Below are 27,542 nucleotides of genomic sequence, written 5' to 3'. Positions count from 1 at the left end.
GTTGTACCGCAGACTTTGCAGCGCATATTGTACTTAGAGACAATTCAATGCCTTTTCTCCACTCTAGTACTGCCCCAAACATTTTTGGCATGGATGCATTTCGACATTCTGGCTTCGCAATTCAGGACAATGTACTATGCATCAACGCCTTCGACCATGCAGACAGTGCGGCCGCAATATGCGATGATTTTGCTGATCACTTTTCTGAGGGCCTTGGTTGTACCACAGAGTTTGGGGCGCATATTGTAGTTAGAGACAATTCCATGCCTATTCTCCACCTTAGTAATGCTCCAAACATTTTTGGCATGGATACATTTGAATTTTCTGGCCTCGCAATTCAGGACAATGTACTTTGCATTAACGCCTGTGACCATGCAGACAGTGTGGTCGCAATATGCGATGATTTTGCTAATCTCTTTTCTGAGGGCCTTAATTGTACTACGGAATTTGCAGCGCGTATTGTAGTTAGAGACAATTCCATGCCTATTCTCCACTCCAGTAATGCCCATAACATTTTTGGCATGGATGCATTTGAACTTTCTGGCCTCGCAATTCAGGACAATGTACTTTGCATCAACGCCTTTCAGAATGCAGGCCGTGTGGTCGCACTATGCGATGATTTTGCTGATCCCTTTTCTGTGAGCCTTGGTTGTACTACAGACTTTGGAGCGCATGCTGTAGTTACAGATAATTCCATGACTATTCATTAATCTAATAATGCTCCAATCATTTTTGGCATGGATATATTTGAACCTTCTTTCCTTGCAATTTAGGACCATGTCCTTTGCGTCAACGCCTGTGACCATGCAGACAGTGTGGTCGCACTATGCGATGATTTTGCACACCTCTTTTCCGAGGGCCTTGGTTGTACCACAGACTTTGCAGCGCGTATTGTAGTTAGAAACAATTCCATGCCTATTCTCCACTCTAGTAATGCTCCAAACAGTTTTGGCAAGGATGCATTTGAAGTTTCTGGCCTTGCAATTCAGGACAATGTATTTTGCATCAAAGCCTGTAACCATGCAGACAGTGTGGTCGCAATATGCAATGATTTTGCTGATCTCTTTTCTGAAGGCCTTGGTTGTACCACAGTCTTTCCAGCGCATATTGTAGTTAGAGAAAATTCCATGCCTATTCTCCACTCTAGTAATGCTCCAAACATTTTTGGCATGGATGCATTTGAACTTTCTGGCCTCGCAATTCAGGACAATGTACTTTGCATCAACGCCTGTGACCATGCAGGCAGTGTGGTCGGACTACGCGATGATTTTGCTGACCTCTTTTCTGAAGGCCTTGGTCGTACCACAGACTTTGCAGCGCATATTGTAATTAGAGACAATTCCATGCCTATTCTCCACTCTAGTAATGCTAAAAACAGTTTTGGCATGGATGCATTTGCACGTTCTGGCCTCGCAATTCAGGACAATGTATTCTGCATCAACGCCTGTAACCATGCAGACAGTGTGGTCGCACTATGCAATGATTTTGCTGATCTCTTTTCTGAAGACCTTGGTTGTACCACAGTCTTTACAGCACATATTGTAGTTAGAGAGAATTCCATGTCTATTCCCACTCTAGTAATGCTCCAAACATTTATGGCATGGATGCATTTGAACTTTCTGGCCTCGCAATTCAGGACAAAGTACTTTGCATCAACGCCTGTGACCATGCAAATAGTGTGGTCGCACTATGCGATGATTTTGCTGATCTCATTTCTGAAGGCCTTGGTTAAACCAAAGACTTTGCAGCGCATATTGAAGTTAGAAACAATTCCATGCCTATTCTCCACTCTAGTAATGCTCCAAAAATTTTTGACACTGAGGCATTTGAACTCTCTGGCCTGGCAATTCTGGACAATGTACTTTGCATCAACGCCTGTGACCATATAGACAGTGTCGTCGCACTGTGCGATGGTTTTTCTGATCTCTCTTCTGAGGGCCTTGGCTGTACCACAGACTTTGCAACGTATATTGTAGTTAGACACAATTCCATGCGCATTTTCCAATCTAGTAATGCTCCAAACATTTTTGTCTAGGCTGCATTTGAACTTTCTGGCCTCGCAATTCAGGACAATGAACTTTGAATCAACGCCTGTGACAATGCTGACAGTGTGGTCACACTATGGGATAATTTTGCTGATCTCTTTTCTAAAGGCCTTGATTGTACCACAGACTTTGCAGCGCATATTGTACTTAGAGACAATTCCTTGCCTGTTCTCCACTCCAGTAATGCCCAAAACATTTTTGGCATGGATGCATTTGAACTTTCTGGCCTCACAATTTAGGACAATGTACTTTGCATTAACGCCTTTGACAATGCAGGCAGTGTGGTTGCACTATGCAATAATTTTGCTGATCTCTTTTCTGAGAGTCTTGGTTGTACCACAGACTTTGCAACGCGTATTGTAGTTAGAGACAATTCCATGCCTATTCTCCACTCTAGTAATGCTCCAAAAATTTTTCGCTTGGATGCATTTGAACTATCTGGCCTCGCAATTCAGGACAATGTATTCTGCATCAACGCCTGTGACCATGCAGACAGTGTGGTCGGACTACGCGATGATTTTGCTGACCTCTTTTCTGAAGGCCTTGGTCGTACCACAGACTTTGCAGCGCATATTGTAATTAGAGACAATTCCATGCCTATTCTCCACTCTAGTAATGCTAAAAACAGTTTTGGCATGGATGCATTTGCACGTTCTGGCCTCGCAATTCAGGACAATGTATTCTGGATCAACGCCTGTAACAATGCAGACAGTGTGGTCACACTATGCAATGATTTTGCTGATCTCTTTTCTGAAGGCCTTGGTTGTACCACAGTCTTTACAGCGCATATTGTAGTTAGAGAGAATTCCATGTATATTCCCACTCTAGTAATGCTCCAAACATTTTTGGCCTGGATGCATTTGAACTTTCTGGCCTCGCAATTCAGGACAATGTACTTTGCATCAACGCCTGTGACCATGCAAATAGTGTTGTCGCACTATGCGATGATTTTGCTAATCTCATTTCTGAAGGCCTTGGTTAAACCACAGACTTTGCAACGTATATTGTAGTTAGAGACAATTCCATGCCTATTCTCCACTCTAGTAATGCTCCAAAAATTTTTGACACTGATGCATTTGAACTCTCTGGCCTTGCAATTCTGGACAATGTACTTTGCATCAACGCCTGTGACCATGCAGACAGTGTGGTCGCACTATGCGATGGTTTTGCTGATCCCTTTTCTGTGAGACTTGGTTGTACTACAGACTTTGGAGCGCATACTGTAATTACAGACAATTCCATGCCTATTCTCCAATCTAATAATGCTCCCATCATTTTTGGCATGGATGTATTTGAACCTTCTAGCCTTGGAATTCAGGACCATGTACTTTGCATCAACGCCTGTGACCATGCAGTCAGTGTGGTCGCACTATGCGATGATTTTGCTGACCTCTTTTCCGAGGGCCTTGGTTGTACCACAGACTTTGCAGCGCATATTGTAGTTAGAGACAATTCCATGCCTATTCTCCACTCTAGTAATGCTCCAAACAGTTTTGGCATGGATGCATTTGAACTCTCTGGCCTCTGCAATTCAGGACAATGTATTCTGCATCAACGCCTGTAACCATGCAGACAGTGTGGTCGCACTATGCAATGATTTTGCTGATCTCTTTATTGAAGGCCTTGATTGTACCAGAGTCTTTGCAGCGCATATTGTAGCTAGAGACAATTCCATGCCTATTCTCCACCTTAGTAATGCTCCAAACATATTTGGCATGGATACATTTGAACTTTCTGGCCTCGCAATTCAGGACAATGTACTTTGCATTAACGCCTGTGACCATGCAGACAGTGTGGTCGCAATATGCGATGATTTTGCTAACCTCTTTTCTGAGGGCCTTGGTTGTACCACAGACCTTGCAGCACATATTGTAGTTAGAGACAATTCCATGCCTATTCTCCACTCTAGTAATGCTCCAAACATTTTTGGCATGGATGCAATTGAACGTTCTTGCCTCGCATTTGATCACAATGTACTTAGCATCAATGCCTGTGACCATGCAGACAACGTGGTCGTACTATGCGTTGATTTTACTGATCTCTTTTCTGAGTGAATTGGTTGTACGACAGACTTTGCAGCGCATATTGCAGTTAGAGACAATTCCATGCCTATTCTCCACTCTAGTAATGCTCCAAACATTTTTGGCATGGATGCATTTGATCTTTCTGGCCTCCCAATTCAGGACAATGTATTCTGCATCAACGCATGTGACCATGCAGACAGTGTGGTCGGACTACGCAATGATTTTGCTGACCTCTTTTCTGAAGGCCTTGGTTGTACCACAGACTTTGCAACGTATATTGTAGTTAGATACAATTCCATGCCTAATTTCCAATCTAGTAATGCTCCAAACATTTTTGTCATGGCTGCATTTGAACTTTCTGGCCTCGCAATTCAGGACAATGGACTTTAAATCAACGCCTGTGCCCATGCAACAGTGTGGTCACACTATGGGATAATTTTGCTGATCTCTTTTCTGAGGGCATTGATTGTACCACAGACTTTGCAGCGTATATTGTACTTAGAGACAATTCCATGCCTATTCTCCACTCCAGTAATGCCCAAAACATTTTTGGCATGGATGCATTTGAACTTTCTGGCCTCGCAATTCAGGACAATGTACTTTGCATCAACGCCTTTGACAATGCAGGCAGTGTGGTCGCACTATGCAATGATTTTGCTGATCTCTTTTCAGAGAGTCTTGGTTGTACCACAGACTATGCAACGCATATTGCAGTTAGAGACAATTCCATGCCTATTCTCCACTCTAGTAATGCTACAAACATTTTTCGCTTGGATGCATTTGAACTATCTGGCCTCGCAATTCAGGACAATGTACTTTGCATCTACGCCTGTGACCATGCAGACAGTGTGGTCGCACTATCCGATGATTTTGCTGATCCCTTTTCTGTGAGCCTTGGTTGTACTACAGACATTGGAGCGCATACTGTTATTAGAGACAACTCCATGCCTATTCTCCAATCTAATAATGCTCCAATCATTTTTGGCATGGATGTATTTGAACCTTCTGGCCTTGCAATTCAGGACCATGTACTTTGCATCAACGCCTGTGACCATGCAGACAGTGTTGTCGCACTATGCGATGATTTTGCTGACCTCTTTTCCGAGGGCCTTGGTTGTACCACAGACTTTGCAGCGCATATTGTAGTTAGAGACAATTCAATGCCTATTCTCCACTCTAGTACTGCTCCAAACAGTTTTGGGATGGATGCATATGCACTTTCTGGCCACGCAATTCAGGACAATGTATTCTGCATCAACGTCTGTGACCATGCAGACAGTGTGGTCAGACTACGCGATGATTTTGCTGACCTCTTTTCTGAAGGCCTTGGTAGTACCACAGACTTTGCAGCGCATATTGTAATTAGAGACAAATCTATGCCTATTCTCCACTCTAGTAATGCTAAAAACAGTTTTGGCATGGATGCATTTGCACGTTCTGGCCTCGCAATTCAGGACAATGTATTCTGCATCAACGCCTGTAACCATGCAGACAGTGTGGTCGCACTATGCATGATTTTGCTGATCTCCTTTCTGAAGTCCTTGGTTGTACCACAGTCTTTACAGCGCATATTGTAGTTAGAGAGAATTCCATGTCTATTCTCCACTCTAGTAATGCTCCAAACATTTTTGGCAAGGATGCATTTGAACTTTCTGGTCTCGCAATTCAGGACAATGTACTTTGCATCAACGCCTGTGACCATGTAAATAGTGTGGTCGCACTAAGCGTTGATTTGGCTGATCTCATTTCTGAAGGCCTTGGTTGAACCACAGACTTTGCAGCGCATATTGTAGTTTGAGACAATTCCATGCCTATTCTCCACTTTAGTAATGCTCCAAAAATTTTTGACACTGTTGCATTTGAACTCCCTGGCCTTGCAATTCTGGACAATGTACTTTGCATCAACGCCTGTGACCATATAGACAGTGTCGTCGCACTGTGCGATGGTTTTGCTAATCTCTTTTCTGAGGGCCTTGGTTGTACCACAGACTTTGCAACATATATTGTAGTTAGACACAGCTCCATGCCTATTTTCCAATGTAGTAATGCTCCAAACATTTTTGTCATAGCTGCATTTGAACTTTCTGGCCTCGCAATTCAGGACAATGAACTTTGAATCAACGCCTGTGACCATGCTGACAGTGTGGTCACACTATGGGATAATTTTGCTGATCTCTTTTCTGAGGGCCTTCATTGTACCACAGACTTTGCAGCGCATATTTTACTTAGAGACAATTCCATGCCTATTTACACTCCAGTAATGCCCAAAATATTTTTGGCATGGATGTATTTGAACTTTCTGGCCTTGCAATTCAGGACAATGTACTTTGCATCAACGCCTTTCACAATGCAGGCAGTGTGGTCGCACTATGCGATGACTTTGCTGATCTTTTTTCCGAGGGCCTTGGTTGTAATACAGACTTTGCAGCGCATATTGTAGTTAGAGACAATTCAATGCCTATTCTCCACTCTAGTAATGCTCGAAACATATTTGGCATGGATACATTTCAACTTTCTGGCCTCGCAATTCAGGACAATGTACTTTGCATTAACGCCTGTGACCATGCACACAGTGTGGTCGCAATATGCGATGATTTTGCTAATTTCTTTTCTTAGGGCCTTAATTGTACCACAGACTTTGCAGCGCATATTGTAGTTAGAGACAATTCCATGCCTATTCTCCACTCCAGTAATGCCCAAAACATTTTTGTGTTGGATGCTTTTAAACTTTCTGGCTTCGCATTTCAGGACAATGAACTTTGCATCAACGCCTATGAGAATGCAGGCCGTGTGGTCGCACTATGCGATGATTTTGCTGACGTATTTTCTGAGGGCCTTGGTTGTACCACAGACCTTGCAGCACATATTGTAGTTAGAGACAATTCCATGCCTATTCTCCACTCTAGTAATGCTCCAAACATTATTGGCATGGATTCAATTGAACGTTCTTGCCTCGCATTTGATCACAATGTACTTAGCATCAATGCCTGTGACCATGCAGACAATGTGGTCGTACTATGCGTTGATTTTACTGATCTCTTTTCTGAGTGAATTGGTTGCACGACAGACTTTGCAGCGCATATTGTAGTTAGAGACAATTCCATGCCTATTCTCCACTCTAGTAATGCTCCAAACATTTTTGGCATGGATGCATTTGAACTTTCTGGCCTCCCAATTCAGGACAATGTATTCTGCATCAACGCATGTGACCATGCAGACAGTGTGGTCGGACTACGTTATGATTTTGCTGACCTCTTTTCTGAAGGCCTTGGTTGTACCACAGACTTTGCAACGTATATTGTAGTTAGACAGAATTCCATGCCTATTTTCCAACCTAGTAATGCTCCAAACATTTTTGTCATGGCTACATTTGAACTTTCTGGCCTCGCAATTCAGGACAATGGACTTTAAATCAACGCCTGTGCCCATGCAGGCAGTGTGGTCACACTATGGGATAATTTTGCTGATCTCTTTTCTGAGGGCCTTGATTGTACCACAGACTTTGCAGCGTATATTGTACTTAGAAACAATTGCATGCCTATTCCCCACTCCATTAATGCCCAAAACATTTTTGGCATGGATGCATTTGAACTTTTTGGCCTCGCAAGTCAGGACAATGTACTTTGCATCAACGCCTTTGACAATGCAGGCAGTGTGGTCGCACTATGCAATGATTTTGCTGATCTCTTTTCAGAGAGTCTTGGTTGTACCACAGACTTTGCAACGCATATTGTAGTTAGAGACAATTCCATGCCTATTCTCCACTCTAGTAATGCTACAAACATTTTTCGCTTGGATGCATTTGAACTTTCTGGCCTCGCAATTCAGGACAATGTACTTTGCATCAACGCCTATGACCATGCAGACAGTGTGGTCGGACTACGCGATGATTTTGCTGACCTCTTTTCTGAAGGCCTTGGTAGTACCACAGACTTTGCAGCGCATATTGTAGTTAGACACAATTCCATGCCTATTTTCCAATCTAGTAATGCTCCAAACATTTTTGTCATGGCTGCATTTGAACTTTCTGGCCTCGCAATTCAGGACAATGGACCTTAAATCAACGCCTGTGACCATGCAGACAGTGTGGTCACACTATTGGATAATTTTGCTGTTCTCTTTTCTCAGGGCCTTGATTGTACCACAGACTTTGCTGCGTATATTGTACTTAGAGACAATTCCATGCCTATTCTCCACTCCAGTAATGCCCAAAACATTTTTGGCATGGATGCATTTGAACTTTCTGCCCTCGCAATTCAGGACAATGTACTTTGCATCAACGCCTTTGACAATGCAGGCAGTGTGGTCGCACTATGCAATGATTTTACTGATCTCTTTTCAGAGAGTCTTGGTTGTACCACAGACTTTGCAACGCATATTGCAGTTAGAGACAATTCCATGCCTATTCTCCACTCTAGTAATGCTACAAACATTTTTCGCTTGGATACATTTGAACTATCTGGCCTCGCAATTCAGGACAATGTACTTTGAATCAACGCCTGTGACCATGCAGACAGTGTGGTCGCACTATGCGATGATTTTGCTGATCCCTTTTCTGTGAGCCTTGGCTCTACTGCAGACATTGGAGCGCATACTCTTATTAGAGACAACTCCATGCCTATTCTCCAATCTAATAATGCTAGAATCATTTTTGGCATGGATGTATTTGAACCTTCTGGCCTTGCAATTCAGGACCATGTACTTTGCATCAACGCCTGTGACCATGCAGACAGAGTTGTCGCACTATGCGATGATTTTGCTGACCTCTTTTCCGAGGGCCTTGGTTGTACCACAGACTTTGCAGCGCATATTGTAGTTAGAGACAATTCAATGCCTATTCTCCACTCTAGTAATGCTCCAAACAGTTTTGGCATGGATGAATTTGCACGTTCTGGCCTCGCAATTCAGGATAATGTATTCTGCATCAACGCCTGTAACCATGCAGACAGTGTGGTCGCACTATGCAATGATTTTGCTGATCTCCTTTCTGAAGGCCTTGGTTGTACCACAGTCTTTACAGCGCATATTGTAGTTAGAGAGAATTCCATGTCTATTCTCCACTCTAGTAATGCTCCAAACATTTTTGGCAAGGATGCATTTGAACTTTCTGGTCTCGCAATTCAGGACAATGTACTTTGCATCAACGCCTGTGACCATGTAAATAGTGTGGTCGCACTAAGCGATGATTTGGCTGATCTCATTTCTGAAGGCCTTGGTTGAACCACAGACTTTGCAGCGCATATTGTAGTTAGAGACAATTCCATGCCTATTCTCCACTCTAGTAATGCTCCAAAAATTTTTGACACTGATGCATTTGAACTCTCTGGCCTTGCAATTCTGGACAATGTACTTTGCATCAACGCCTGTGACCATATAGACAGTGTCGTCGCACTGTGCGATGGTTTTGCTAATCTCTTTTCTGAGGGCCTTGGTTGTACCACAGACTTTGCAACATATATTGTAGTTAGACACAATTCCATGCCTATTTTCCAATCTAGTAATGCTCCAAACATTTTTGTCATGGCTGCATTTGAACTTTCTGGCCTCGCAATTCAGGACAATGGACCTTAAATCAACGCCTGTGACCATGCAGACAGTGTGGTCACACTATGGGATAATTTTGCTGATCTCTTTTCTGAGGGCCTTGATTGTACCACAGACTTTGCTGCGTATATTGTACTTAGAGACAATTCCATGCCTATTCTCCACTCCAGTAATGCCCAAAACATTTTTGGCATGGATGCATTTGAACTTTCTGCCCTCTCAATTCAGGACAATGTACTTTGCATCAACGCCTTTGACAATGCAGGCAGTGTGGTCGCACTATGCAATGATTTTGCTGATCTCTTTTCAGAGAGTCTTGGTTGTACCACAGACTTTGCAACGCATATTGCAGTTAGAGACAATTCCATGCCTATTCTCCACTCTAGTAATGCTACAAACATTTTTCGCTTGGATGCATTTGAACTATCTGGCCTCGCAATTCAGGACAATGTACTTTGAAACAACGCCTGTGACCATGCAGACAGTGCGGTCGCACTATGCGATGATTTTGCTGATCCCTTTTCTGTGAGCCTTGGTTGTACTACAGACATTGGAGCGCATATTGTTATTAGAGACAACTCCATGCCTATTCTCCAATCTAATAATGCTAGAATCATTTTTGGCATGGATGTATTTAAACCTTCTGGCCTTGCAATTCAGGACCATGTACTTTGCATCAACGCCTGTGACCATGCAGACAGAGTTGTCGCACTATGCGATGATTTTGCTGACCTCTTTTCCGAGGGCCTTGGTTGTACCACAGACTTTGCAGCGCATATTGTAGTTAGAGACAATTCAATGCCTATTCTCCACTCTAGTAATGCTCCAAACAGTTTTGGCATGGATGAATTTGCACGTTCTGGCCTCGCAATTCAGGATAATGTATTCTGCATCAACGCCTGTAACCATGCAGACAGTGTGGTCGCACTATGCAATGATTTTGCTGATCTCCTTTCTGAAGGCCTTGGTTGTACCACAGTCTTTACAGCGCATATTGTAGTTAGAGAGAATTCCATGTCTATTCTCCACTCTAGTAATGCTCCAAACATTTTTGGCAAGGATGCATTTGAACTTTCTGGTCTCGCAATTCAGGACAATGTACTTTGCATCAACGCCTGTGACCATGTAAATAGTGTGGTCGCACTAAGCGATGATTTGGCTGATCTCATTTCTGAAGGCCTTGCTTGAACCACAGACTTTGCAGCGCATATTGTAGTTAGAGACAATTCCATGCCTATTCTCCACTCTAGTAATGCTCCAAAAATTTTTGACACTGATGCATTTGAACTCTCTGGCCTTGCAATTCTGGACAATGTACTTTGCATCAACGCCTGTGACCATATAGACAGTGTCGTCGCACTGTGCGATGGTTTTGCTAATCTCTTTTCTGAGGGCCTTGGTTGTACCACAGACTTTGCAACATATATTGTAGTTAGACACAATTCCATGCCTATTTTCCAATCTAGTAATGCTCCAAACATTTTTGTCATGGCTGCATTTGAACTTTCTGGCCTCGCAATTCAGGACAATGAACTTTGAATCAACGCCTGTGACCATGCTGACAGTGTGGTCACACTATGGGTAATTTTGCTGATCTCTTTTCTGAGGGCCTTGATTGTACCACAGACTTTGCAGCGCATATTTTACTTAGAGACAATTCCATGCCTATTCTCCACTCCAGTAATGCCCAAAATATTTTTGGCATGGATGCATTTGAACTTTCTGGCCTCGCAATTCAGGACAATGTACTTTGCATCAACGCCTTTGATAATGCAGGCAGTGTGGTCGCACTATGCAATGATTTTGCTGATCTCTTTTCTGAGAGTCTTGGTTGCACCACAGACTTTGCAGCGCATATTGTAGTTAGAGACAATTCCATGCCTATTCTCCACTCTAGTAATGCTCCAAACATTTTTCGCTTGGATCCATTGAACTATCTGGCCTCGCAATTCAGGACAATGTACTTTGCATCAACGCCTGTGACCATGCAGACAGTGTGGTCGCACTATGCGATGATTTTGCTGATCCCTTTTCTGTGAGCCTTGGTTGTACTACAGACTTTGGAGCGCATACTGTAATTACAGACAATTCCATGCCTATTCTCCAATCTAATAATGCTCCAATCATTTTTGGCATGGATGTATTTGAAACTTCTGGCCTTGCAATTCAGGACCATGTACTTTGCATCAACGCCTGTGACCATGCAGACAGTGTTGTCGCACTATGCGATGACTTTGCTGACCTCTTTTCCGTGGGCCTTGGTTGTACCACAGACTTTGCAGCGCATATTGTAGTTAGAGACAATTCAATGCCTATTCTCCACTCTAGTAATGCTCGAAACATATTTGGCATGGATACATTTCAACTTTCTGGCCTCGCAATTCAGGACAATGTACTTTGCATTAACGCATGTGACCATGCAGACAGTGTGGTCGCAATATGCGATGATTTTCCTAACTTCTTTTCTGAGGGCCTTAATTGTACCACAGACTTTGCAGCGCATATTGTAGTTAGAGACAATTCCATGCCTATTCTCCACTCCAGTAATGCCCAAAACATTTTTGTCTTGGATGCTTTTGAACTTTCTGGCTTCGCATTTCAGGACACTGTACTTTGCATCAACGCCTATGAGAATGCAGGCCGTGTGGTCGCACTATGCGATGATTTTGCTGACGTATTTTCTGAGGGCCTTGGTTGTACCACAGACCTTGCAGCACATATTGTAGTTAGAGACAATTCCATGCCTATTCTCCACTCTAGTAATGCTCCAAACATTTTTGGCATGGATGCAATTGAACGTTCTTGCCTCGCATTTGATCGCAATGTACTTAGCATCAATGCCTGTGACCATGCAGACAATGTGGTCGTACTATGCGTTGATTTTACTGATCTCTTTTCTGCGTGAATTGGTTGTACGACAGACTTTGCAGCGCATATTGTAGTTAGAGACAATTCCATGCCTATTCTCCACTCCAGTAATGCTCCAAACATTTTTGGCATGGATGCATTTGAACTTTCTGGCCTCCCAATTCAGGACAACGTATTCTGCATCAACGCATGTGACCATGCAGACAGTGTGGTCGGACTACGCGATGATTTTGCTGACCTCTTTTCTGAAGGCCTTGGTTGTACCACAGACTTTGCAGCGCATATTGTAATTAGAGACAATTCCATGCCTATTCTCCACTCTAGTAATGCTAAACACAGTTTTGGCATTGATGCATTTGCACTTTCTGGCCTCGCAATTCAGGACAATGTATTCTGCATCAACGCCTGTAACCATGCAGACAGTGTGGTCGTACTATGCAATGATTTTGCTGATCTCTTTTCTGAAGGCCTTGGTTGTACCGCAGACTTTGCAACGTATATTGTAGTTAGACACAATTCCATGCCTATTTTCCAATCTAGTAATGCTCCAAACATTTTTGTCATGGCTGCATTTGAACTTTCTGGCCTCGCAATTCAGGACAATGGACTTTAAATCAACGCCTGTGACCATGCAGACAGTGTGGTCACACTATTGGATAATTTTTCTGATCTCTTTTCTGAGGGCCTTGATTGTACCACAGACTTTGCTGCGTATATTGTACTTAGAGACAATTCCATGCCTATTCTCCACTCCAGTAATGCCCAAAACATTTTTGGCATGGATGCATTTGAACTTTCTGGCCTCGCAATTCGGGACAATGTACTTTGCATCAACGCCTTTGACAATGCAGGCAGTGTGGTCGCACTATACAATGATTTTGCTGATCTCTTTTCTGAGAGTCTTGGTTGTACCACAGACTTTGCAACGCATATTGCAGTTAGAGACAATTCCATGCCTATTCTCCACTCTAGTAATGCTCCAAACATTTTTCGCTTGGATGCATTTGAACTATCTGGCCTCGCAATTCAGGACAATGTACTTTGCATCAACGCCTGTGACCATGCAGACAGTGTTGTCGCTTTATGCGATGATTTTGCTGACCTCTTTTCCGAGGGCCTTGGTTGTACCACAGACTTTGCAGCGCATATTGTAGTTAGAGACAATTCAATGCCTATTCTCCACTCTAGTAATGCTCCAAACAGTTTTGGCATGGATGCATTTGAACTTTCTGGCCTCGCAATTCAGGACAATGTATTCTGCATCAACGCCTGTAACCATGCAGACAGTGTGGTCGCACTATGCGATGATATTGCTGATCTCAATTCTGAAGGCCTTGGTTGTACCACAGACTTTGCAGCGCATATTGTAGTTAGAGACAATTCAATGCCTATTCTCCACTCTAGTAATGCTCCAAACATGTATGGCATGGATGAATTTGAACTCTCTGGCCTTGCAATTCAGGACAATGTACTTTGCATCAATGCCAGTGACCATGCAGTCAGTGTAGTCGCACTATGCGATGGTTTTGCTAATTTCTTTTCTGAGGGCCTTAATTGTACCACAGACTTTTCAGCGCATATTGTAGTTAGAGACAATTCCATGCATATTCTCCACTCTAGTAATGCTCCAAAAATTTTTCGCTAAGATGCATTTTAACATTCTGGCCTCGCAATTCAGGACAATGTACTTTGCATCAACGCCTGTGACCATGCAGACAGTGTGATCGCACTATGCGATGATTTTGCTGACCTCTTTTCTGAGTGCCTTTTTTTGTACCACAGACTTTGCAGCGCATATTGTAGTTAGAGACAATTCCATGCCTATTCTCCACTCTAGTAATGCTCCAAACATTTTTCGCTTGGATGCATTTGAACATTCTGACCTGGCAATTCAGTACAATGTACTTTGCATCAACGCCTGTGACCATGCAGACAGTGTTGTCCCACTGTGCGATGATTTTGCTGACCTCTTTTCCGAGGGCCTTGGTTGTACCAAAGACTTTGCACCGAATATTGTAGTTAGAGACAATCCATTGCCTATTTTCCACTTTAGTAATGCTTCAAACATTTTTGGCATGCCTGCATTTGAACTTTCTGGACTCGCATTTCAGGATAATGTATTTTGCATCAAGGTCTGTGACCATGCACACAGTTCGGTCGCGCTATGCGATGATATTACTGATATCTTTTCCGAGGGCCTTGATTGTACCACAGACTTTGCAGTGCAAATTGTAGTTAGTGATAATTCCATGCCTATTCTCCACTCCAGTAATGCCCAAAACATTTTTGGCATGGATGCATTTGAACTTTCTGGCCTCGCAATTCAGGACAATGTACTTTGCATCAACGCCTTTGACAATGCAGGCAGTGTGGTCGCACTATACAATGATTTTGCTGATCTCTTTTCTGAGAGTCTTGGTTGTACCACAGACTTTGCAACGCATATTGCAGTTAGAGACAATTCCATGCCTATTCTCCTCTCTAGTAATGCTCCAAACATTTTTCGCTTGGATGCATTTGAACTATCTGGCCTCGCAATTCAGGACAATGTACTTTGCATCAACGCCTGTGACCATGCAGACAGTGTGGTCGCACTATGTGATGATTTTGCTGATCCCTTTTCTGTGAGCCTTGGTTGTACTACAGACTTTGGAGCTCATACTGTTATTAGAGACAATTCCATGCCTATTCTGCAATCTAATAATGCTCCAATCATTTTTGGCATTTATGTATTTGAACCTTCTGGCCTTGCAATTCAGGACCATGTACTTTGCATCAACGCCTGTGACCATGCAGACAGTGTTGTCGCTTTATGCGATGATTTTGCTGACCTCTTTTCCGAGGGCCTTGGTTGTACCACAGACTTTGCAGCGCATATTGTAGTTAGAGACAATTCCATGCATATTCTCCGCTCTAGTAATGCTCCAAAAATTTTTCGCTAAGATGCATTTTAACATTCTGGCCTCGCAATTCAGGACAATGTACTTTGCATCAACGCCTGTGACCATGCAGACATTGTGATCACACTATGCGATGATTTTGCTGACCTCTTTTCTGAGGGCCTTTTTTTGTACCACAGACTTTGCAGCGCATATTGTAGTTAGAGACAATTCCATGCCTATTCTCCACTCTAGTAATGCTCCAAACATTTTTCGCTTGGATGCATTTGAACATTCTGACCTGGCAATTCAGTACAATGTACTTTGCATCAACGCCTGTGACCATGCAGACAGTGTTGTCCCACTGTGCGATGATTTTGCTGACCTCTTTTCCGAGGGCCTTGGTTGTACCAAAGACTTTGCACCGCATATTGTAGTTAGAGACAATCCATTGCCTATTTTCCACTTTAGTAATGCTTCAAACATTTTTGGCATGCATGCATTTGCACTTTCTGGACTCGTATTTCAGGATAATGTATTTTGCATCAACGTCTGTGACCATGCACACAGTGTGGTCGCGCTATGCGATGATATTACTGATATCTTTTCCGAGGGCCTTGATTGTACCACAGACTTTGCAGTGCAAATTGTAGTTAGTGATAATTCCATGCCTATTCTCCACTCTAGTAATGCTCCAACCATTTTGGCATGGATGCATTTGAACTTTCTGGCCTCGCAATTCAGTACAATGTACTTTGCATCAACGCCTGTGACCATGCAGACAGTGTGGTCACATTATGTGATGATTTTGTTGATCTATTTTCTCAGGGCCTGGGTTGTACCACAGACTTTGCAGCATATTTTGTAGTTAGAGAACATTCGTTGCCTATTCTCCAATCTAGTAATGCTCCAAACATATTTGGCATGGATACATTTGAACTTTCTGGCCTCGCAATTCAGGACAATGTACTTAGCATCAACGCCTGTGACCATGCAGACAGTGTTGTCCAACTGTGCGATGATTTTGCTGACCTCTTTTCCGAGGGCCTTGGTTGTACCACAGACTTTGCACCGCATATTGTAGTTAGAGACAATTCAGTACCTATTCTCCACTCTAGTAATGCTCCAAACATTTTTGGTATGGATGCATTTGACATTCTCTCCACGCAGTTCAGGACAATGCACTCTGCATTAACGCCTGAGACCATGCAGACAGTGTGGTCGCAACATGCGATAATTTTGCTGATCTCTATTCTGAGGGCCTTGATTGTACCACAGACTTTGCAGCGCGTATTGTAGTTAGAGACAATTCCATGCCTATTCTCCACTCTAGTAATGCTCCAAACATATTTGGTATGGATGCATTTGGACTTTCTGGCATCACAATTCAGGACAATGTACATCGCATCAACGTCTGTGACCATGCACACAGTGTGGTTGCACTATGAGATGATTTTGCTGATCTCTATTCTGAGGGCCTTGGTTGTCCAACAGACTTTGCGGCTCTAATTCTAGTTACAGACAATTCCATGCCTATTCTCCACTCTAGTAATGCTAAAAACATTTTTTGGCATTGATGCAGTTGAACTGTCTGGCCTCGCAATTCAGGACAATATAATTTGCATCAACGCCTGTGACCATGCAGACAGTGTGGTCACACTATGCGATGATTTTGCTGATCTATTTTCTGAGGGCCTTGGTTGTACCACAGACTTTGCATCGCATATTGTAGTTAGAGACAATTCCATGCCTATTCTCCACTCTTGTAATGCTCCAAACATATTTGGCTTGTTTGCATTTGATCGCTCTGGCCTGGTAACTCAGGACAATGTATTTTGCATCACCGCCTGTGTCCATGAAGACAGTGTGGTCTTACTGTGCGATGATTTTGCTGATCTCTTTTCAGAGGGCTTAGGTTGTACCTCTGACTTTCCACCGCATATTGTAGTTAGAGACAATTCCATGCCAATTCTCCACTCTAGTAATGCAACACACATTTTTGGCATAGATGCATTTGAACTTTCTGGCCTCGCAATTCAGGACAACGTATTTTGCATCAACGCCTGCGACCATGCAGACAGTGTGGTCGCAATATGGGATGATTTTGCTGATCTCTTTTCTGTGGGCCTTGGTTGTCCAACAGTCTTTGCTGCGCATATTCTTGTTACAGACAATTCCATGCCTATTCTCCACCCTAGTAATGCTCCAAACATTTTTGGCATTCATGCATTGGAACTTTCTCTCCTTGCAATTCAGGACAATGTACTTTGCATCAATGCCTAATACCATGCAGACAGTGTGGTCGCATTATGCGATGATTTTGCTGATCTCTTTTCTGAGGGCCTTTGTAGTACCACAGACTTTGCAGCGCGTATTGCAGTTAGAGACAATTCCATGCCTATTCTGCACTCTATTAATGCCCCAAATATTTTTGGCATGTATGCATTTGAATTTCTGGGCTCGCTATTCAGGCCAATGTACTTTGGATCAACGCCTGTGCCCTTGCAGACAGTGTGGTCGCACTATGCGATTATTTTGCTAATCCCTTTTCTGTGAGCCTTGGTTGTACCACAGACTTTGAAATGCATATTGCAGCTAGAGACAATTCCATGGCTATTCTCCACTCTAGTAATGCTCCAAATATTTTTGGCGTGGATGCATTTGAAATTTCTGGCCTCGCAATTCAGGACAATGTACTTTGCATTAACGCCTGTGACCATGCAGACAGTGTGGTCGCACTATGCGATGATTTTGCTGATATCTTTTTTTGAGGGCCTTCGTTGTAACATTGACTTTGCAGCGTATATTGTAGTTAGAGAAAATTCCATGCCTAATCTCACTCTAGTAGTGTTACAAACATTTTTGGCATGGATGCATTTGTACTTTCTGGCCTCGCAATTCAGGTCAATGTACTTTGCATTTACATCTGTGACCATGCACACAGTGTGGTTGCACTATGCAATGATTTGGCTGATCTCCTTTCTGAGGGCCTTGGTTGCACCACAGACTTTGCAGCGCATATTGTAGTTAGAGACAATTCCATGCCTATTCTCCACTCTAGTAATGCCCCAAACATTTTTGGTATGGATGCATTTGTACTTTCTGGTCTTGCAATTCAGGACAATGTACTTTGCATCAACATCTGTGACCATGCACACAGTGTGGTTGCACTATGACATGATTTTGCTGATCTCTTTTCTGACGGCCTTGATTGTCCTACAGTCTTTGCAGCGCATATTGGAGTTACAGACAAGTCCATTCCTATTCTCCTCTCTAGTAATGCTCCAAACATTATTGGCATTGATGCATTTGAACTTTCTGGCCTCGCAATTCAGGACAATGCACATTGCATCAACGATTGTGACCATGCAGACAGTGTGGTCACACTATGCGATAATTTTGCTGATCTATTTTCTGAGGGCTTTGGTTTTACCACAGACTTTGCAGCGCATATTGTAGTTAGAGACAATTCCATGCTTATTCTCCACTCTAGTAATGCTCCAAACATATTTGGCTTGGATGCATTTGAACTTTCTGGCCTCACAAATCAGGACAATCTACTTAGCATCAACGCCTGTGATCATGCAGATATTGTGGTTGCACTGTGCGATGATTTTGCTGATCTCTATTCGAAGGGCCTCGGTTTTAGCACAGACTTCGTACCGCAAATTGTAGTTAGAGACAATTTCATGCCTATTCTGCACTCTAGTAATGAACCAAACATTATTGGCATGGATGCATTTGAACTTTCTGGCCTTGCAATTCAGGACAATGTACTTTGCATCAACGCCTGTTACCATGCAGACAGTGTGGTCGAACTATGCGATGATTTTGCTGATCTCTTTTCTGAGGGCCTTGGTTGTACCACAGTGTTTGCAGCGCATATTGTAGTTAGAGACAATTACATGCCTATTCTCCACTCTAGTAATGCCCCAAACATTTTTGGCATGGATGCATTTGAATTGCTGGCCCCGCAATTCAGGGCAATGTACTTTGCATCAACGCCTGTGACCATGCAGACAGTGTGGTCGCACTATGCGATGATTTTGCTGATCCCTTTTCTGTGAGCCTTGGTTGTACCACAGACTTTAAAATGCATATTGCAGTTAAAGGCAATTCCATGCCTATTCTCCACTCTAGTAATGTTCCAAACATTTTTGGCATGGATGCATTTGAAATTTCTGGCCTCGCAATTCAGGACAATGTACTTTGCATCAACTCCTGCTTCCATGCAGACAGTGTGGTTGCACTATGAGGTGATTTTGCTGATCTCTTTTCTGTGGGCCTTGGTTGTCCAACAGTCTTTACTGCACATATTGTAGTTACAGACAATTCCATGCCTATTCTCCACTCTAGTAATGCTCCAAACATTTTTGGCATTCATGCGTTGGAACTTTCTGGCCTTGCAATTCAGGACAATGTACTTTGCATCAACGCCTGTTACCATGTAGACAGTGTGGTCGCACTATGCGATGATTTTGCTGATCTCTTTTCTGATGGCCTTGGTTGTACCACAGACTTTGCAGCGCGTATTGCAGTTAGAGACAATTCCATGCCTGTTCTGCACTCTAGTAATGCCCCAAACATTTTTGGCATGGATGCATTTGAATTTCTGACCTCGCAATTAAAGACAATGTACTTTGCATCATCGCCTGTGACCATGCAGACAGTGTGGTGGCACTATGCGACGATTTTGCTGATCCCTTTTCTGTGAGCCTTGGTTGTACCACAGACTTTGAAATGCATATTGCAGTTAGAGACAATTCCATGCCTCCAGAATGAGATTTTCACTCTGCAGCGGAGTGTGCGCTGATATGCTATGATAAGTTTCTCCGCTGCAGAGTGAAAATCTCATTCTGGAAACGTCCCCCAGGCTGTAGCTAAGCCATGTCTCTGCAGTATCCTTTCTTTCAGGAGTGCTAGTTCTGCAAGTTTCGCAGAAGAGCTTCTGTAAAGTTTCGAAGGTAGGAGACGGATACTGGAAGAAGTAAAGCTGTGTCGTGCTTCGGCAGCTCAGTTGGTAGAGCACTTGCCCGCGAAAGGCAAAAGTCCCGAGCTCGAGTCTCGGTCGGGCACACGGTTTTAATCTGCCTGGAAGTATCAATTCCATGCCTATTTTCCACACTAGTAGTGTAACAAACATTTTTGGCATGGATGCATTTGTACTTTCTGGCCTTGCAATTCAGGACAATGTACTTTGCATCTACGTCTGTGACCATGCACTATGCGATGATTTGGCTGATCTCCTTTCTGAGGGCCTTGGTTGTACCACAGACTTTGCAGCGCATATTGTAGTTAGACAATTCCATGCCTATTCTCCACTCTAGTAATGATCCAAACATTTTTGGCATGGATGCATTTTAAATTTCTGGCCTCGCAATTCAGGACAATGTACTTTGCATCAACGCCTGTGACCATGCAAATAGTGTGGTCGCACTAAGCGATGATTTTGCTGATCCCATTTCTGGATGCCTTGGTTGAACCACAGACTTTGCAGCGCATATTGTAGTTAGAGACAATTCCATGCCTATTCTCCACTCTAGTAATGCTCCAAAAATTTTTGACACTGATGCATTTGAACTCTCTGGCCTTGCAATTCTGGACAATGTACTTTGCGTCAACACCTGTGAACATATAGACAGTGTCGTCGCACTGTGCTATGGTTTTGCTGATCTCTTTTCTGAGGGCCTTGGTTGTACCACAGACTTTGCAACGTATATTGTAGTTAGACACAATTCCAAGCGTATTTTCCAATCTAGTAATGCTCCAAACATTTTTGTCATGGCTGCATTTTAAATTTCTGGCCTCGCAATTCAGGACAATGTACTTTGCATCAACGCCTGTGACCATGCAAATAGTGTGGTCGCACTATGCGATGATTTTGCTGATCTCATTTCTGAAGGCCTTGGTTGAACCACAGACTTTGCAGCGCATATTGTATTAAGAGACATTTCCATGCCTATTCTCCACTCCAGTAATGCCCAAAACATTTTTGGCATGGATGCATTTGAACTTTCTGGCCTCGCAATTCAGGACAATGTACTTTGCATCAACGCCTTTGACAATGCAGGCAGTGTGGTCGCACTATGCGATGATTTTGCAGATCCCTTTTCTGTGAGCCTTCGTTGTACTACAGACTTTGGAGTGCATACTGTAATTAGAGACAATTCCATGCCTATTCTCCAATCTAATAATGCTCCAATCATTTTTGGCATGGATGTGTTTGAACCTTCTGGCCTTGCAATTCAGGACCATGTACTTTGCATCAACGCCTGTGACCATGCAGACAGTGTGGTCGCACTATGCGATGATTTTGCTGACCTCTTTTCCGAGGGCCTTGGTTGTACCGTAGACTTTGCAGCGCATATTGCAGTTAGAGACAATTCAATGCCTATTCTCCACTCTAGTAATGCTCCAAACAGTTTTGGCATGGATGCATTTGAACTTTCTGGCCTCGCAATTCATGACAATGTATTCTCCATCAACGCCTGTAACCATGCAGACAGTGTGGTCGCACTATGCAATGATTTTGCTGATCTCTTTTCTGAAGGCCTTGGTTGTACCAGAGTCTTTGCAGCGCATATTGTAGCTAGAGACAATTCCATGCCTATTCTCCACCTTAGTAATGCTCCAAACATATTTGGCATGGATACATTTCATATTTCTGGCCTCGCAATTCAGGTCAATGTACTTTGCATCAACGCCTGTGACCATGCAGACAGTGTGGTCGCACTGTGCGATGATTTTGGTGATCTCTTTTCTAAGGGCCTTGTTTGCACCACTGACTTTGCAGCCCATATTGTAGTTAGAGACAACTTCCATGTCTATTCTCCACTCTAGTAATGCCGCCAACATTTTTGGTGCGGATGCATTTGAACTTTCTGGCCTCGCAATTCAGGACAATGTACTTTGCATCAACGCCTATTACCATGCAAATAGTGTGGTCGCGCTATGCGATGATATTGCTGATCTCAATTCTGGAGGCCTTGGTTGTACCACAGACTTTGCATCGCATATTGTAGTTAGAGACAATTCCATGCCTATTCTCCACTCTAGAAATGTTCAATAAGTTTTTGGCACTGATGCATTTGAACTCTCTGGCTTCGCAATTCTGGACAATGTACTTTGCATCAACGCCTGTGACCATGCAGACAGCGTGGTTGCACTGTGCGATGATTTCGATGATCTCTCTTCCGAGGCCTTGGTTGAACCACAGACTTTGCAGGGCATATTGCAGTTAGAGGCAATTCCATGCCTATTCTCGAATCTAGTAATGCTCCAAACATTTATGGCATGGATGAATTTGAACTTTCTGGCCTTGCAATCCAGGACAATGTACTTTGCCTCAATGCCAGTGACCATGCAGTCAGTGTAGTCGCACTATGCGATGATTTTGCTAATTTCTTTTCTGAGGGCCTTAACTGTACCACAGACATTGCAGCGCATATTGAAGTTAGAGACAATTCCATGCCTATTCTCCACTCTAGCAATGCCCAAAACATATTAGGCATTTATGCATTTGAACTTTCTGGCCTGGCAATTCAGGACAATGTACTTTGCAACAACGCCTTTGACAATAAAGGCAGTATGGTCGCACTATGCGGTGATTTTGCTGATCTCTTTTCTAAGGGCCATGGTTGTACCACAGACTTTGCAGCACATATTGTAGTTAGAGACAATTCCATGCCTATTCTCCACTCTAATAATGCTCCAAAAATTTTTCGCTAAGATGCATTTGAACATTCTGGCCTAGCAATTCAGGACAATGTACTTTGCATCATCGCCTGTGACCATGCAGACAGTGTGCTCGCACTATGCGATGATTTTGCTGATCCCTTTTCTGTGAACCTTGGTTGTACTACAGACTTTGCAGCGCATACTGAAATTAGAGACAATTCCATGCCTATTCTCCTATCTAATAATGCTCCAATCATTTTTGGGATGGATGCATTTGAACCTTCTGGCTTCGCAATTCAGGACAATGTACTTTGCGTCAACGCCTGTGACCATGCAGGCAATGTGGTCTCACTATGCGATGATTTTGCTGACCTCTTTTCTGAGGGCCTTGGTTGTACCACAGACTTTGCAGCGCATATTGTAGTTAGAGACAATTCCATGCCTATTCTCCTATCTAATAATGCTCCAATCATTTTTGGCATGGATGCATTTGAACCTTCTGGCGTCGCAATTCAGGACAATGTACTTTGCATCAACGCCTGTGACCATCCAGACAGTGTGGTCACACTGTGCGATGATTTTGCTGATCTCTGTTCAGAGGGCCTTGGTTGTACCACAGATTTAGCAGCCCATATTGTAGTTAGAGACAATTCCATGGCTATTCTCTAGTCTAGTAATGCCCCAAACATTTTTGGCATGGATGCATTTGAACTTTCTAGCCTTGCAATTCAGGACAATGTACTTTGCATCAATGTCTTTGACCATGCACACAGTGTGGTTTCACTATGCGATGATTTTGCTGATCTCTTTTCTTAGGGCCTTGGTTGTACCACAGATTTTGCAGCGCATATTGTAGTTAGAGACAATTCCATGCCTATTCTCCACTATAGTAATGCTCAAAACATTTTTGGCATTGATGCATTTGAACATTCTGGCCTCACAATTCAAGACAATGTACTTTGCATCAACGCCAATGACCATGCAGACAGTGTGGTTGCACTATGCGATGATTTTGGTGAACACTTTTCTTAGGGCCTTGGTAGTACCACAGACTTTGCAGAGCATATTGTGGTTAGAGACAATTCCATGCCTATTCTCCACTCTAGTAATGCCCAACCATTTTTGGCATGGATGCATTTGAACATTCTGGCATCGCAATTCAGTACAATGTACTTTGCATCAATGCCTGTGACCATGCAGACAGTGTGGTCACATTATGTGATGATTTTGCTGAACTATTTTCTGAGGGCCTGGGTGGTACCACAGACTTTGCAGCGCATTTTGTAGTTAGAGAACATTCGTTGCCTATTCTCCAATCTAGTAATGCTCCAAACATATTTGGCATGGATACATTTGAACTTTCTGGCCTCGCAGTTCAGGACAATGTACTTAGCATCAACGCCTGTGACCATGCAGACAGTGTTGTCCCACTGTGCGATGATTTTGCTGACCTCTTTTCCGAGGGCCTTGGTTGTACCACAGACTTTGCACCGCATATTGTAGTTAGAGACAATTCAGTACCTATTCTCCACTCTAGTAATGCTCCAAACATTTTTTGCATGGATGCATTTGACATTCTGGCCTCGCAGTTCAGGACAATGCACTCTGCATTAACGCCTGAGACCATGCAGACAGTGTGGTCGCACTATGCGATAATTTTGCTATTCCCTTTTCTGAGGGCCTTGATTGTACCACAGACTTTGCAGCGCATATTGTACTTAGAGACAATTCCATGCCAATTCTACACTCTAGTAATGCTCCAAACATATTTGGCAGGGATGCATTTCAACTTTCTGGCATCACAATTCAAAACAATGTACTTCGCATCAACTTCTGTGACCATGCACACAGTGTGGTTGCACTATGAGATGATTTCGCTGATCTCTTTTCTGAGGGCCTTGGTTGTCCTACAGACTTTGCGGCGCTAATTCTAGTTACAGACAATTCCATGCCTATTCTCCACTCTAGTAATACTAAATACATTTTTGGCATTGATGCAGTTGAACTGTCTGGCCTCGCAATTCAGGACAATATAATTTGCATCAACGCCTGTGACCATGCAGACAGTGTGGTCACACTATGCGATGATTTTGCTGATCTATTTTCTGAGGGCCTTGGTTGTACCACAGACTTTGCAGCGCATATTGTAGTTAGAGACAATTCCATGCCTATTCTCTACTCTTGTAATGCTCCAAACATATTTGGCATGGATGCATTTGAACTCTCTGGCCTCGTAATTCAGGACAATGTATTTTGCATCACCGCCTGTGTCCATGCAGACAGTGTGGTCGCACTGTTCGATGATTTTGCTGATCTCTTTTCAGAGGGCTTAGGTTGTACCACAGACTTTCCACCGCATATTGTAGTTAGAGACAATTCCATGCCTATTCTCCACTCTAGTAATGCCCCACACATTTTTGGCATAGATGCATTTGAACTTTCTGGCCTTGCAATTCAGGACAATGTACTTTGCATCAACGTCTTTGACCATGCACACAGTGTGGTTGCACTTTGCGATGATTTTGCTGATCTCATTTCTGAGGGCCTTGGTTGTACCACATACTTTGAAGGCCACATTGCAGTTAGAGACAATTCCGTGCCTATTCTCCACTCTAGCAATGCCCCAAACATTTTTGACATTGATGCATTTGAACTTTCTGGCCTTGCAATTCAGGACAACGTATTTTGCATCAACGTCTATGACCATGCACATAGTGTGGTTGCACTATGCGATGATTTTGCTGATCTCTTTTCTGAGGGACTTGGTTGTCCCACAGACTTTTTAGCGCATATTGTAGTTAGAGACAATTCCTTGCCTATTATTCACTCTAGTAATGCTCCAAACATATTTGGCATGGATTCATTTGAACATTCTGGCCTTGCAATTCACGACAATGTACTTTGCATCAACGCCTGCGACCATGCAGACAGTGTGGTCGCAATATGGGATGATTTTGCTGATCTCTTTTCTGTGGGCCTTGGTTGTCCAACAGTCTTTGCTGAACATATTCTAGTTACAGACAATTCCATGCCTATTCTCCACCCTAGTAATGCTCCAAACATTTTTGGCATTCATGCATTGGAACTTTCTCTCCTTGCAATTCAGGACAATGTACTTTGCATCAATGCCTAATACCATGCAGACAGTGTGGTCGCATTATGCGATGATTTTGCTGATCTCTTTTCTGAGGGCCTTGGTAGTACCACAGACTTTGCAGCGCGTATGCAGTTAGAGACAATTCCATGCCTATTCTGCACTCTAATAATGCCCCAAATATTTTTGGCATGTATGCATTTGAATTTCTGGCCTCGCAATTCAGGACAATGTACTTTTCATCAACGCCTGTGACCTTGCAGACAGTGTGGTCGCACCATGCGATTATTTTGCTAATCCCTTTTCTGTGAGCCTTGGTTGTACCACATACTTTGAAATGCATATTGCAGTTAGAGACAATTCCATGGATATTCTCCACTCTAGTAATGCTCCAAACATTTTTGGCATGGATGCATTTGAACATTCTGGTCTTGCAATTCAGGACAATGTACTTTGGATCAACGCCTGTGACCATGTAGACAGTGTGGTCGCACTATGCGATGATTTTGCTGATATCTTTTCTGAGGGCATTGGTTGTAACATTGACTTTGCAGCGCATATTGTAGGTAGAGACAATTTCATGCCTATTCTGCACTCTAGTAATGAACCAAACATTTTTGGCATGGATGCATTTGAACTTTCTGGCCTTGCAATTCAGGGCAATGTACTTTGCATCAACGCCTGTTACCATGCAGACAGTGTGATCGAACTATGCGATGATTTTGCTGATCTGTTTTCTGAGGGCCTTGGTTGTACCACAGAGTTTGCAGCGCATATAGTAGTTAGAGACAATTACATGCCTATTCTCCACTCTAGTAATGCCCCAAACATTTTTGGCATGGATGCATTTGAATTGCTGGCCTCGCAATTCAGGGCAATGTACTTTGCATCAACGCCTGTGACCATGCAGACAGTGTGGTCGCACTATGCGATGATTTTGCTGATCCCTTTTCTGTGAGCCTTGGTTGTACCACAGACTCTGAAATGCATATTGCAGTTAAAGGCAATTCCATGCCTATTCTCCACTCTAGTAATGTTCCAAACATTTTTGGCATGGATGCATTTGAACTTTCTGGCCTCGCAATTCAGGACAATGTACTTTGCATCAACGCCTGCTTCCATGCAGACAGTGTGGTTGCACAATGAGGTGATTTTGCTGATCTCTTTTCTGTGGGCCTTGGTTGTCCAACAGTCTTTACTGTGCATATTGTAGTTACAGTCAATTCCATGCCTGTTCTCCACTCTAGTAATGCTCCAAACGTTTTTGGCATTCATGCGTTGGAACTTTCTGGCCTTGCAATTCAGGACAATGTAGTTTGCATCAACGCCTGTTACCATGTAGACAGTGTGGTCGCACTATGCGATGATTTTGCTGATCTCTTTTCTGAGGACCTTGGTTGTACCACAGACT

Source organism: Schistocerca gregaria, chromosome X (genome assembly GCF_023897955.1).
Source record: "Schistocerca gregaria isolate iqSchGreg1 chromosome X, iqSchGreg1.2, whole genome shotgun sequence".
Classification (NCBI taxonomy): domain Eukaryota; kingdom Metazoa; phylum Arthropoda; class Insecta; order Orthoptera; family Acrididae; genus Schistocerca; species Schistocerca gregaria.
Note: the sequence above shows the minus strand (reverse complement) of the source record.